This window comes from Dermacentor andersoni, chromosome 6 (genome assembly GCF_023375885.2).
Source record: "Dermacentor andersoni chromosome 6, qqDerAnde1_hic_scaffold, whole genome shotgun sequence".
In the NCBI taxonomy this organism is placed as follows: Eukaryota; Metazoa; Arthropoda; class Arachnida; order Ixodida; family Ixodidae; genus Dermacentor; species Dermacentor andersoni.
In genome coordinates, this window is record NC_092819.1 from 18,766,730 (window position 1) to 18,780,542 (window position 13,813).

The window sequence follows — 13,813 nt, forward strand, 5'->3', positions numbered from 1 at the left end:
CCTTTTTATAGCCTCTTTAACTGATCTCAAGCTTGCAGTGCTCAGAATTACTGTTGTGAAAGGATCATTCGAGCCAAGAGTCTACCACAGACCTCTCACAAAGTTAAATGTGACCTTCGATGTCGCACGTCCGCCAATACCCGTACGCACAGAAGTCTTATCGAGGCCGTCGAGCGTGCGACTGTGTTGCGCTACTCGAGTAGAGCTGAAAGGTCCCGGCACGCACTGCGGTAGAGCCTGTCTCAGTTGAACGCGTCCAAACAAGAGATTCACGTCGACATCTTGCTTAAGCTTTGCAGATAGGCACGATGAAGTGCACCAACGGCTTCGCGTCCTGCCCGTATACACAACTGCGCTGAGAACGGGAGATAAGCAATCCCAAAAATAAAATAAAAATAAAATAAAGAAAGGCTGACGAGCAAAGGCAACGGATGTACATACAGCAAAAGGCCACTACAATGCCACAGTGAGCGGAACGGAGGCCTGTTGCCAACACCACACAGGGAATCGCTTCCGGCATCAGGGACGTCTGCGGCCATGTACTCGACGATATCGGTTTTCCAAAGCTAACCTAACCACGGCGACAAGGCACAAAATTCCTGACTCGCTGCTGCACTGAAAAAAAAGAAAATTTATTTAAACCACAACTGATGCTATTTACCTACTTAAATGTGCGAGTGTGCGTGGCGTGCGTGAGTGTGTGTGCGCGAGCCAGGGCGGCTATTCTTCCACGTTTTGTAAAGATAGCGGCACCGAAATTTCAGCCTACAGACCCCAGCCGTGGCCTGGCAGTGTTACAGTAGCACCGTGGAGGAACATGTACACACATTGCAGCGCCTCTACAGGGAGCACAGTCGGCGCACTATATGTATGTGTATATGCTGTGCTAATAACACCAGCACGATAATAGCATCGTATCGAATTGTGAATGCCAGACTGACTTCAAGTGGCCATACGCGACGCGACAAGAGCATTGCTACAGAACTTGGACCCTGCTGATAGCGCCAAAGCTAAAGGGTGAGGTTATAATAATCTAAAGTCTTATACCCCTGTTAGACGGACGCGGCTAAAGTCCTTTTGACTCCTTTCAACCAAGGGCGTCTTTATCTGGAGGGAGATGCGCGCCGTGTCACACGGCAGTCCTTTAGCAAAGGAAGTTTAAGGAAGTTCCTAGCGAAAGGAGATGGAAGATCTCCCTTGCAGACTGAATGGAGTACTCTTGTTCCCAGCGCGCTTCAATTTCGAGTCAAGGAATCACGCTCATTTTTATTAATTTCACTTTTACCAGCAATTATAACTGTTTTTATTGCATATAATATAGTATTTGAGCACTGACAAAGATATTTGAGTTGAGCAACTACATTCGACTCTCGAACCGGGCGTTCTCGGAATGGCTGCTGCGTTTGCCCTGACTGCGCCATTTTTTGTTGTTTTGGTCAACGCGATCGCACGTCTAGCGCATGCGGAATGAGTGATTCACGTCTTTCCCAAGAGGAGCAATGCATAAATAATTGTATTTTGTAAGAAAAGACAAGTAACCAAAACTTTTTAGCACTATATAACGCGTTTATTTCATGACTGCGTACGAGGTGAGCAGCGCCCAACGGGCCCCCAGCGGCAGCTTTCAAAAGCTCGCTTATAGGCCGTGTGACACGAAGCTAACTCCTTTGAGGTGAAACTCCCTTGCGGTCCTGGCTCACTGGACCAAGCAACGAACTCTCGCCCAATCAAGATCCAATCGAACTATGGATCATAATATTCAGAAGCAACCAACGTGCTACGAGAGATTTCGTACATAGCCTCCGGATTAACTTAGACCAGATCTGGAGCTTTTTAACATGCACCGACATCTAAGTACGCGAGTGTTAGTTAATTCCACCCCATTGGAATGCGACCGCCGCAGGCGGTAACCGAACCCTCGACCTCGTGTTCAGCAGCAAAACGCCACTGTCACTGAGCCACAGAGGCAAGTCGACGTGCTGTTCAGGCTCTTACTACTACTATTTTCAGTCGATCGTTTTCCCGTGAGGTCATCAGCATCGACACCGAAAACTCGCTCTACGGACGCCGGAAGGAAGGGCGACATTGTTCTAAGGCACGAACTCCGGACGGGGAAATCAGCGAACAAAGGCAGGAAATAATCCGATGACAAAGGGAAAAAGATGAAATCTAAACTCCTTAAACATGAGATTTCTGACGTGGTGTCTCTCGTGCCACTTAGAAGCACAAAACTATTGCCAGATGCAGAACGCGGTACCTGCACTGCAGACCGCCCGACCTTCTGTTAAGAATAAAGAAATACTGAGCGCCTCGGTCTCTTTGTCTAGACGTGGCGCGACCGCTGGCGTTCGAGTGCTGCTCACTCCATAATTAGGCGTTCAGACTTGTTACAGCTTGACCCTTCTATATTGTAAATGGCTACATGTATACAGAAAAATGAAATTGAATTTGAGCGAGCATTACCGAGTAAAAAAATTAATTGAATAATTACAAACCTAACAAAAAAGTATTGGCTGCGGCTTAGCTCAGCTAATTCTAGATATGCAAAGAGAAAGCTTGGTTTAGCCTGGTTAAGTCTTGGTTTCACTTGGTTAACTTGTAAAGTATACTACCACCGTTAAGCCAGGTATGGCGGCTGTGCTAGGGTCGGTGGCTATACATGACTGTGATTAGGCTTGTGCAGACACGCATCGTTCGACGGTACGACGCCTGTTAAGTACTAGACATGCAAAGAGACGCCGCGAACACGCTCAACGCGAACGCGGTCGCTACATTGATCTCGACGCTGTGGCGCCTGTTGCATTCCGGACCCTCTCCAGTGAAGCAGCTCGCCAGGAGATATCCGCGGGGTGGTCAGACGCCGCTTGGCGACGACGGCTCGAAGCCTCCCGCTCCCGCGCAACGCTCAGAGAAGACGGCCCGACGTCGCTCCCATCCATGGCCAAGCTCGCACTGCCTAGGCGAGCGCGGCGCTCCTCTTAGCCAGGCGCGCGGCCAGTCACGTGGCTACTACTTTGTTTCACGTGCTTTGGGAGTGCGGGTCGTTGGGCCCGAAGTTCACCAAGGAAGAGTGGGACGCGCTGCTGAGAAGTCCCGTCTTTGAGGACCAAATGTTGGCCGTCCAGCGCGCCCGCGATCGATACGGCAGGCTAGACCTGTCAGTCCCGTCGTGGGATTAGCCAGGTGCGCGTTTTACTGCGTATTGCTGGACCCAAGAAACGTTTACTCGCTCGCTCGCTCACTCACTAACTCACTCACTCAAGTACTCAGGCGGCGACCCAGCTGCGGAGAGCGCATGCCCCAAGCCAGCGGCGGCGGAGCTCGGCGCGGCGAGTCACGTGATGCGTTGCCAAGGCTACGGCGCAGCTGCGGTCAAATGAAGGTCAAATTGCTGGCGACGGTGAAACTCGGCTCGACGCGGTTAGTAAACAAAAATTCAAAGGCCATTGCGCCCTGCGAAGGTGGACGACCAGCACACATGTAAACATCGTCGTAAGAAAACTTCTGGTAAAGATTTTATTGGCATCACTCATTGCCACTTAGTAACGACGGTCACAATTGCTTTCTAGTGGCTATAATATACACTGATCGGCAAACTCGCAACTGCAAACACATTCTCGGATAATGTCAAATCGGTGCACGTACGCCGCTGGCCTGAACGGTGTGGCATCGCAGCGATATGTCTGCAACACGAAACGCGTAAACGACTCCCTTTTCAGCCCCTACAAATCCACATTGGAATCACCGATAATGACCACAGGGGTAGTGCCATGGCAACTATCTCACGCAAAGTGAGTAGCCATGCACCTTACGAAGCTATAAGCTATTACATTGCATGGGGATATGAGCAACGGATGATGAAAGTTTTTGGCATGCTGTTCTGTATGTTGCATGTTTGATTAGAAAGAATATAAGCACTGTTTTCGTCACTTTGCCACTTTTCGTCACTGTCCTTGAAATTGGATTGGATTGGAGGCAACTTTATTTGTGCCTGCATTTGGGCGCTCGCGCGCCCCGACGAGGGCCTACGTCATCTACGAAGTCGCCGTTACTCGGCGAGGGTCTCCGCTCGCCGTTGCCGGCTCGCTAGGTCACTGCCTTTCGAGCGCCCCGAGGACCTACTGGATGGCCCAGAGCTGTTGTTCGTCTTGGTCGTAGCTCTTCGCGGCTGCCTCGAGTCCTTGAAAAGAGATTTTAGCCCTTACCCCTGCTGTGACCTGGGAGTGAACGGCCTTCACCCACGGCGATACTATCTGCACCAAATGTACGATTCTATACGAACGGTAGACGCGGATGTGTACCACTTTTCCAGGGACAAGACAACCGGGAGTCCTCATATGGTCCGGCCTCTACAATAACCCGTATAGTTAATTAAACACGTGAGTTCAAAAGGATTGTGATTTCAAAACCTCCCTGAAATTCATTCACGTTGCACCTATTCAAATAATGTTTCTTTTTAATGCGACCTATTTGTACCCCCCCCCCCCCCTCCCCGTCTGGTTCTTATTTCTGAGCTAAAAGAAAGAAGTACGCACAGCACGGGTGCTGTATCTGCCGACTGTATCTCGTCTCCTTGTCACGTCCCTTAACTGCAGCTCTGCAGACATTCAGCCGGAATTCACATAAATTTTGTCAGATTTCCTGTTCTCGAACAGGGCTAAGCTTCAGTTACAAATAAAGAAAAGGCAAAAAGGAGAAGGTTTTCGCAGACTTGTGTTTCCATGCAAATGAACTATATGTCATTTCTGCTCTTCTACGTCTTCACATCTCACTTGCTGCCATAAGAAACCGCCATACTACTTTACAAACAATCTCTGCGTTTGTGTGATTTTCTCTTTTTGTCAGGTTCGTGCATCAAGATTGCCGCGCAGGCCATCGTAACTGGGCTCGTCACACGCGCAAACCAATGCCTTTCATGGCGCCATCGCTGACACACTGTTACCATCGAATGCGCAGTCGCTCTGCTCTGTTATGGAGTGGAGCCAATACCAGCAACGCTGAAGCTTCCGCGGATGTCGGTGATTTCGCGCCCTCTAGTCTGGCTGTTTGTGGCGCTTGTTGGTACTGAGGTATCGAAAACAGTGCCTCAAGTAAAATGAGGACAGTAAAAAGACGAAACAGTGAATATACAGCGCTGCGATCAAGCGTCGGATGCGCCAGGGATTCCATTAAGCTGGCTATAAGTCAAGCCATGTAAGGTCCAAGAAGACCCGGCAGCTCGGAGGAGAGCCGCCAGACAGGCGTGCCAACACATAAGGGAGTTGTGAGCGGACAAATAAAGGAAGTAAATGTAAGGAACTTTGAGGGATTCGTAAGGAAAATCAACGTCGAAGTTATCAGCGGAAATTATACAATGGGCCGGCCACTTACTGCAATGGTATTAAATGACCCAATAAACGAAAAAAATAATGATCAAACAGCACATCAAACAAGCAACCCCATTCCTAGACCAGTTCATCCTACCAGTAACTTTGCCTTAAAGTGGGTCTAAATAAATCTTTTCTCTCTCTCTCATTACATCAAGCACTAAAAGTTCGGTCATTCCTAAATCTTTCTGTGAAAGAAAAGAAGAAAGCGTAAGTTTGATCTATCGAGCATCGTTTTTTATTATTTTGAGGTATCATCAGAATAATCGTATGCTTATATCCTTTTAAACGACTTCTTCGAAAGCACGACGCCTTAAAATACACCGCCCAAATCACCGCTGCGCAGCTGTCGTTTCCTCTGACGTCATCGATCCTCACGGCCGCCGTATGTGCACAGTGGGAGAGAACGTCTGAACACTGCTACACTAGACCACCCTTTTATTTCTATAGCATTGTGTTGTTGAGACACTGGCTTATTCCACACCTCTGCCGGGATCCACTGGTACAAGGTATACAGAACGAGTAGCAAAACAAGGAGCATGACGTTGAGATCGCGTTTATACACCAGGTGGAACATCAAGAATCGGCAAACCAAACTCGTCATCACCTCCCCACTGTTTCGCACTGCCAGATGGGGCCGATGAAGGAGGCGTCCATTCCAACGCTGCCTCTGTATTGACCCGCAGCTTATGCAGCTTCAGTTGTTGCGGCAGCCGTAGCCGAGTGTTGCCGTTGCTGCAATGCAACCGAGAATCCGGCTCCTCCGCTCGTCGGCATCCGAGCGGTGGCTCCCGTTTCACCGCCAGGACGCCGTCTCGTTTCGCCAGAAGCTTCCAGAAGCGGAAACATCCTACGCCGGCCGGCTCGCTGGCAGTCTCGGATATATATCCACCCCAGCCGCTCCCCTGCCCGCCCGGCGTGCGCAGCTCGGCGTGATTAATGAGTGACGCGAGGAATCGCTATTCACTTCGATCAGGAGGGGCTAGTCGGCTGCAATTAGCGCCTCGGCTTCGAGGAAGGCATATTTCATTCGCAGAGTCAAACGTCGATGTTGTTACTTCTTGCGTCATCGTAGCAAGAGCCCCGTGCGCTTCGGTCATGGCGGTACAGCGATTACAGCGTCGACGTTATGTAATCAAAATAGAGGAAAACAGAGTCGCTCTGTCTGCTAACGTAGAATCACACTTAAAATCCTGTACGACGTTAGTGTTTGCAACATGTGTACACCTCAATGACTCGAATGAAATGCGTAATATAATATGATGTGGTGCCCAGTATGTTAATACAATCATATGCTGTTAATACAATCATGGCATCGCATATCGCAGCAACAAAAGGTAACAAAAATGCTGATGCGATTTTTGAAAGCTAGTGGACTGGGTGGCCGTCTGTGATCCGGCTGAGTGACCGTCAGCGATATTGAGCAGAAAATTGTTACCACATCAGCGATATCCACAGTGGACTTTCTCTTCTTCTCTTTATATTTCCCTCCACTTTCCCCTTCCCCCAGCGTACGGTAACCAACCGGGCTCAGTCCTGGCTAACCTCCCTGTCTTTAACTAATCTTTTTTTTTTCTCTCTCTATCTCTATGCTGCTTGGCACACATTTAGCACATTTGCACTAATTTCTCCGATTTAGTGCTGATGGTGTCACGCAATATATGACAAAACCGGAGGCGTGTCTCTGCTCGTTTATGTACAAACTTTGTCAAAGCTTCCGAAATCATTTCGACTAGCGAGTTGTCGGGTTCCGTAACTGCTGCATCACACGTGGCGCTCCGAAACACAAGAGGGCGAGGTGCTCCTCTCCATCTTCTGCCACGCACTTGCAACCCGACAAAAGGTCAACCGGCTCACATGTGCGCCGTATTCGACACATTTGACAAAGGACTACACCTGCCACGCAGCCGCCGCCCTACGTCTCAAAGCCTTGGTTTCGGTTCTCACTGCGAGACACGTAAATCAGACAAGTTTTGCATGACGCCAGGCAGCTCTATAAAGAGGCCGGACGAGAAAGGACGCCCGAGCACAGCGCTTGTATTCGCCAGTTCTAAGTCGATCGTCACTTGCTGGCGCTGTTTTGCGTCATCAATTAAGTACAGTTGAGCACCAGTGACTACCCCGCTTGTCAATTTTGAGGCGAGTTCATAGCGAGAGATTTCTAAAAGGGGAAGACATGGACGTCGAATTATTTTTAAATTGCATCCACACACAGTGATCTGTACGTTTATAGCAACTATATTAAACTAAAGCTTCGCGCGTACCGCTGCCTCGTTGTCGCTCGAATTTGGCGACAACATCGCACTTCCTGGTCTTCATAGCTCAATAGAACAACAGGTGCCGCGGTTACTCCTGTTCTGTCTAAACTTTATATTGCCAGCAGGACACAGAACCAGTACACATCTCGGCAGCATCACACCTCTCCAGCGGCAAGTTGCCTGTTTGACGGGACCTTTTTTCTTTATTTTTTTTTCGTTTTCGAAACACTTACAATACAAGCAAATGTGTCAAGTCTACAGAATGGTTCGCACTAAAGAAAAATGAAGAAAGAAAACAATAAAGGAAAGAAAAGAATGAAAGAAAGCGAGCTTATTGAGAAATTTGAGCGGAAAGACAGGGGGGGTTTACGAGCGAAATCTGCCATCGAAGTTAGAATAAAACACAGCACGGTAGGTAGCAATCATCATCACTATCATATCTTTATGTTCACTGCAGCGCGATGGCCTCTCCGAGGGATCTCCAATTACCATGCGCTATAGCTGACTAGAACTTGCGCGTGAAAACTTCGTAATTACATAATTACACTTATTTCCTGCCGTCCTCGACTGCGCTTCCCTTTCCTTGGCACCCTTTCTGTAACTCTAATGTTCTACCGGTTATCCACGCTTTGCATTACGTGGCATGCCCAGCTGAATTTTTCCCCCTTAATGTCAACTAGAATATCGGTTATCACCGTTTGCTTTCTGATCCACACCGCTCTCTTCCTGTTTCGTAACGTTGCGTCTAACGATTTTCGTTCCATCGCTCTTTGCGCGGTCCTTAAGTAGTTCTCGAGCTTCATTGCTAACCTTCAAGTTCCTGCCCTATACGCTTTGCTCCATATTGTTAGCACCGGCAATAGCAATATTACTAAGCAAATTATCATTGGGACGCTCTTACAATTTTTTTCCCTTTATGTATCTATCGATCTGCCGTATTCCGAGTTTCATGATTATTCGAAATAAAACTCAACGCACGCAAACGAACTAAAAAAAACAGAAACGAACAAACCGCCGATCGAAATGTTTCGGCTCACGCCACCCTGCCCGATGGCGCAATTTCCGAGATATCTGCCTCGTCACAGCTCACGCAAGAGCAACGCGTTAACTTGCACCCGCCTCGAGTTGTGTGCGACCGCTTAGCCGCGCAGGGCAAATCGGCTCTCGCATCTCCCGGCAGCCAATTAGACTGGATCTACAGAAGTGCGTCTTGCGAAATCAGGGGGACGAAAGGCGGAAATTGGTCTCGCAACGAAGCCGGTCCCTTGCTACTCGGGGCATCGAGAGCCGTTGCTGCGAAACACTTCCTTAAAATGCGGCATTGTTTCAGCGGAAAAAAAAAAAGGATTGCCGTTACTACAACTATTACCACCGTTGCAGTGCAATAAGGCGGAATTGTGTTCTTATTTCACGGAATAACTTCCCGACTAGGGACCGACGTTTTGTTCTTGTGTTTGATAAACACACCCGGATATGCCTTTTCGAAGACATGGTTTTCTTTGGAGAATAGAGATCGATTTGGGATTCGTGGGATCTGGGTCTCCCACCACTTTCGTCTCGTCAAATTAGACAATTTGAGACGTTACAGTGCACGTAGCACAACGAAGAAGGCGTTAAACTAAAACTTGGAAGGAAAAGTACTCACAAAGTTAACGTAGAGCTACGTACGGAGCACTAATATTGTCTATTTAGTGCAACAAGATCGAAATGAAACCCAGATGCGCTCGTTGAAACTGCGCCCGCCTCAAGCCGGAACCGGAAGCGTGGCTTTACTCATTAAAAGATATTGGTCCATCCACACGATAGCGCAGTATGGAAATGTGGGCCGGCCCCGAAGCTAGTGCAGTCTGAATAAGTAAAATGAAATGCTAAGGGCTCTATGTAATAGCAAACTGCATGCTACACCTATGCATCCTAGGAGACCTCTTCTTCCGATGTTAACCGCTGTTGAGTCGTCATCTTCTTCTTTTTTTTTTTTTTTTTTTCAGCGAAGCTGTTAAGGGCTACTGTCCCCACTTTCGTGTCCACGTGTACGAAAAAATCCCGAAGATAGTTCAATGCCGGCCCGATCCACGGAGGGACCCAAATACATAGTTTGGATGGTCACCACCACCACCTTCCTTCCTCTTCACATCCTATCTCTGTCATTCCCCAAACCCCTTCCCCAGCGTGGAGTAGCAGGCTAGAAGCATTTCACTCAGGCCGACCTTTCCACCTTTCTACCATTAAATATTCTCTCTCTCTCTATTGGCTGGTCATCCTTCTTCACAGAGTGGAAGGGCACTGAGTTTTTTTTTTCTGTAATTTTCGAGCATTGTGAACCTGACGCAACTGTTACATCGCTCTGTTTTTTATGACTGCTGACGCAGGGCATATATCCACGAGGCTGTGAAGTGAGGCTTCGAGTGTTCATCAGAATGCGACCAAAGAAGTTCTCGAAATGCTTTGTCAGAGCCTCTAGGACACGTTCGTCTTTCCTTCTGAAAACATTATTCCTTCGGAAAACCTTCAAAGCTATTCCTGTGCAGTATAGTAAAACATATAACGTTGACCGCAAATAAAGACTGGACAACGGAAGAGAACATAAAAACGACGCGGGCGGTAAACACCAGCAAGGCCAAACTGAAGTTCTTCTTAAGTATATTAAAATTTGATTTATTACTATTAACATTACTTTTTTTTTTCATGACCTATAGCATCAACAATTTTTCTTCAAGTTTGAATAATTATCCTACACTAGGCTTCCGCAACGCAGCTGCAGACGTAGTCGTACCGACATCTTTTCATATACAATAATTCATGGGATGATTATGTGTCCGTTTCTACTAGCTTCTGTTTCACGACGGGTTACGCCGGAGACTAACAGGGTACACAGGCCTATCCGCGTTCCTGCCTCTTGCAGCACACCCTCGCTTCTCCCCAGAATGCAAGGTCTATATAACCATGATTTTCTCCGTATTATCCTTTGAAGCGTCTTGTCTTCTTTCTGTTCCTAGCTACGCCATGTATCATGAGCCTTCAGTCTTGCTGCAATCCTCTCTTCATAATTGCTCATTCCTTCCGTATAGGTTGTCCACCTTTCAATGGTATGTTACTGTTGTATTGTTACGCATTCTTAGCTGTTTTACCCAGTTCGTTCTTTTTTTGTGTAATTCCTTTTATCCCACACTTTTTCATTGTAGCTGTTTATTACATTTGCACCTTGTCTTGTGCGTGTGTGTTTTTCTGCGCATCATCACTCAGCCCTCAGTGTAGTTAATGGGCATGTTAAATAAGTAAACAAATAAAAAATATTGTTGCCGTTGTTGTTGTTGTTGTTGTTGTTGTTGTAAAAATATATTTATTCCTTCATAATGCTTCGAAGGCCCGAAGAAACGGGGTATTATATATGAACACTATACGGAAATAGAAGCGGGCAAGCAGTTGGCTCCTAAATGCGACACGGTGCCCACCCGCTTGAAGAGGAGAGAAAGAAAAATAGAGAAGAAGCCAGGTATGAAGAAAAGAAGAAAAACGAAGACGAATTCGCAGCACAACCCATCACATCACACGCGGGTAACCACAGTCCCGTGGTTGAGAAGAATTCCACTACATCTTCATGAAGCCTCGTATGGAGTCTACGCGTGACTTTTCGGAAACAAGATATTCCGCAGCGCCCCATTCAAGTAAGATTGGGTTACTGGAACTTGCTACACGGCAAACAGCGACAACTGTGGGAAATTGGGCATTCTCACGCGAAGTGCTCAAGAAAGACGGCGCGCGTTCTTCTCAGTGAAGGCGAAGGGCTGCATTGACACACTTGAAGCGTACCTTGAGCAATTGATATTATAAATAAACAAACAAGCGAACAGACAGACAGACAGACAGACAGACAGACAGACAGACAGACAGACAGACAGACACATAAATAAATAAATAAATAAATAAATAAATAAATAAATAAATAAAACCTCTCGCTTTACGTGCCAAAAACCCGATACTATTATGACGCACGCCTTAGTGGGGGACTCCGTATTAATTCTGACCACCCGAGGTTCTAAGATTAACACGCACCCTATGCACTGTCGTTTGTTTTTTCGCTTTCATCAAAATGTGGCCGCCACTGCCGGGAATCGAATGCGCCACCTCGTGCTTAGCAGCGCAACGCCACAGCATCTAATGAACGGCGCCGGGATAACAGAGAACTAGGGCGGCGGTTTAGAGCATGACTAGAGATTGGTGCAGGATAGAAAGTTGGGCGAGTTGCAAGGTACAGTAACATTAAACAGTCAGTAAAGTAAGCATGTTCATGCTTAACTTTACTGACGTATCGCTTTACCATACTTGAAGAAAAGAGCGCTACGAAGACGCGGACTAAAAGAGGAACATGTACGACGGACAAGGCGCTACTTCCAACTAAATGTTGCATTAGCTGCCCTTCAGTGACGCTTACCGAAAAAAAGATAGCTTTTATATTGAGATAGGGAGGTCGTGATGTCACGATGGGCCATTCTAGGTTGTATCTATTTAAAATCCTGTTTCTTCAAAAAAACATTTAGTTGGAAGTAGCGCCTTGTCCATCGTACATGTTCCTCTTTTAGGCCGCGTCTTCGTAGCGCTCTTTTCTTCAAGTATGCAATGCCAACTCGCTCACATCAAGCTTCTGCCGCTTTACCATAAGCATGCATCCACAGAATCAGACATTATTTATTTCTGATTAGATAAAGTTTCACGCAACGGGCTGCCTACACCCCAATTCTTTTTTATTTAATGCGATTTGCATTCTTTTCCTACTTGGGTATCTATCTATCTATCTATCTATCTATCTATCTATCTATCTATCTATCTATATATATATATATATATATATATATATATATATATATATATATATATATATATATATATATATATATATATATATATATATATATATATATATATATATATATATATATATCTGTCTGTCTGTCTGTCCGTCCGTCCGTCCACCCAGTGACCCTAGTTGCCCAACAGCTTGGTTTTTTCTAATTTTCTCTTATCTTTCGCTCTTTCGCTCCCCCTTTCCCGGTACAGGGTATTCAACCGGAGATAGCACGTTGTTAACCTCCCTGCCTTTTCTCTGCTGTTCTCTCTCTCTTGGGTACACTAGGCATATGCTTGTCGTCGATACCATTGGCGTCGTTCTAGCTTCGTGATTTGGCTCGCCTCACTTCGTCGTCATGCCTTCTACGTCGACACAGTGATCCAAGTTGTCTAAGCGCCTCTAGGCGCGTTCTCATGGCCTTGGTGTCGTCGTGTTCACAGCATCGCCATCACTCCAGCTTTGTCATCCGACTCTCGCCATGCCTTCGTCGCCACGCCATCATCGTCATGCAGCTTGTCATTTCATGCATCCCGTCATGCATTCGTTGTTACACCACCGTCGTGGTCGTTTCATCGTCGCAACTTCGCCATCCTACTCTCGTCACATCGTCGTCGTCACACCATCGTGCTCATGCCGTTGTCCTGCCATAGTCGTCATTGCGTCGTCGTCATGCATATGTTGTCATACGGTCGTCTTCTTGTCATTGCAGTCGTTCCATCGTCGTAATTCGAACTTTGTGATACGACTCTCGTCATGCCAACGTCGCCGCGCCATAGTCGGCACATAGTCGTTATCATCCGATTGTCGTTATGCTGTCGTCGTCATACCGCTTTCATCGATCTATCGACGTCATTCCTTCCTCGTCATTATGTCGTAATCATGACATCGTCATTCAATCATGGTGTCGTCATTCAATCATGATTACGCGGCCGTTGTCATGCCATCGTCGTCCTAGCGGCGGCGTCAGACAGTCGATCATTGGTTGCATTACTTGCAATTATGCGTCCGTTGTGATGCCGTCGTTATCATGCCGTGGCGGTCGTGCCATCGCCGTCATTCCAGCTTAGACATCTGGTTATCGTCATACCGTCACCGTGACGGGATCGTTGTCATCCCATCGTTCCCCATGTCGTCGTCGTCGCGCTATTGTCTTTAAAGAATCACCATCCAATTGTTGTCATGCATCATCGTAAAACCGCCTTTGTCGTTTCATCGACGTCATTCCTTCTTTGTCACTATACACCATCGTCACTACGTCGGCGTTATACAGTCATTTTCATGACACCGTGCTCATGGGCGACCATGACAAGCGAGTGCCTCAGCAAAGTTGGACGATACCGGAG